Source organism: Jaculus jaculus, unplaced genomic scaffold, assembly GCF_020740685.1.
Source record: "Jaculus jaculus isolate mJacJac1 unplaced genomic scaffold, mJacJac1.mat.Y.cur u25, whole genome shotgun sequence".
Taxonomy (NCBI): Eukaryota; Metazoa; Chordata; class Mammalia; order Rodentia; family Dipodidae; genus Jaculus; species Jaculus jaculus.
The window spans coordinates 707,322-708,963 of NW_025423515.1; the positions used below are offsets into that span (position 1 = coordinate 707,322).

General features: G+C 46.0%; 1 long non-coding RNA gene across 1 annotated transcript; it reads left to right on the forward strand.

Annotated features, from left to right (window-relative positions):
* The first annotated feature begins 402 nt into the window (after nt 1-402).
* On the forward strand, nt 403-1,350 carry LOC123457529. The gene is made up of 2 exons (XR_006635027.1): nt 403-647; nt 957-1,350. It is a non-coding gene; the product is annotated as an uncharacterized LOC123457529 (long non-coding RNA).
* Nucleotides 1,351-1,642: the final 292 nt, after the last annotated feature.

Consider the following 1,642-nt stretch of genomic DNA (forward strand, 5'->3'; position numbering starts at 1 on the left):
TCTTTTCTTTTCTTTTCTTTTCTTTTCTTTTCTTTTCTTTTCTTTTCTTTTCTTTCTTTTCTTTTCTTGTCCGGTCCTTCAAAAATATCTTCCTCCCTTCTCCCATTTTCTTGAAAGAGGAAGGTCGACCAGTTGTCTATTTACATTAACGCCCCCGCTAGGGGGCACCCTGGTTATGTTTGTCTTTTGTTCCTTTTTATTTAATATTTCCTTCTGTCTGTTTTTGTGTGTGTGGGGGGGGTGTTTTTTTTTTTTTTTTTTGGAAGGTCGACCAGTTGTCTGTGTCGGTGGGCGGGGTGGATCAGCTTGTTCTGTGGTTGGTTGGTTGTTTTTGTTTTTGTTTTTGTTTTTGTTTTTGTTTTTTTTTTTTGGTTAAATTTCAACTCGTTTGTGTTTTTTTTTTTTAAAGGATTTCTGTTTGAATTTTGTCTTTTATTTATTTTATTTATTTCTTTATTCATTCATTTATTATCTGCTTGTTTGTTTACGCGTACATGCCGGCGTAAGCACGCACGGATGCACGCCTCTGCCGCCGCCGCCGCCGCCGCCACCACGCATGTGCACACGTGCCTGCCTGCCTAGCTTGCGGCTAAACACTCACACCCCATCCGCCTTAACTAACTCTGCCTCTGGAGACTAAAAAAAGCGTGAGCCAAAATCACCATGCCTGGACCTTTACTTTGTTTTTTTTTTGTTTTTTTCCTTTTAGATGCCTGCCTCTGAACGTTCGTTCGTTCGTTCGTTCGTTCGTTCATTTATTCATTAGAAGTTAGCTTTCCCAGTAAATGCCTTAACCCTAACCCTCCCTAAGCCATCTCTCCATTTTGTATGTATTTCTTCTTAGCTAGCTAGCTACCTCCCTCCCCTCCAAATGTAAGACAGGTGCTTTGGACACGTGTGTACACAAGCTTTGTTTGTGAGCCTCCGTTTGCTTACTCTGTTTCTTTCCTTTGTAGTTCCTGCCTTGCTCTCCCCTTCAACTCATGATGTGGATAATCACTGGAAGAAGGGCCCTGCTTTGGGAGCTGACCATTTCTCACAAGCCAGCGCGGGTCGTTGTGCCTTGGAATGCTTCGCAACCTGACACCGCAGTGCTACGATCCCTCCCCCACCCATGCTGCCCAAGCCTTTGAACAGGCAGAACTGACGGAACAATGGCACACACACACCTGCCACTAGAAACTGCTGCCAGATGAACCTTTCTGACTTAAGTGGCTGGCTGCTGTTTGCTTTGCTTATTTGTTTGGGGATGGGGCGTGAAGACGATTCTAAACCTCCAGGAACTACCTCATGCCACCTGGGCTCTGTACCTCACTGAAATAAACTCATGGCTGTTTTACAAAAGTGGAATTTTGACTGGTCTGCTTTTCTCTGGAGGGAGGGAGGGAGGGAGGGAGGGAGGGAGGGAGGGAGGGAGGGAGGGAGGGAGGGAGGGAGGGAGGGAGTACACAGAAGAAGACACATCATCGTGCCAGACTTCACATGCAATTTGATAAAACAATGGGAGGGAGGAGAGGGAGGGAGGGAGGGAGGGAGGGAGAGGTGGTTTGGCTGGCCTGCAGTGGCCAGAGTGGCACAAAACACGTGCCACATCCATCCGTTTACATTTTACTTTTATGAGAGACAGAGAGAGAGAGAGAGA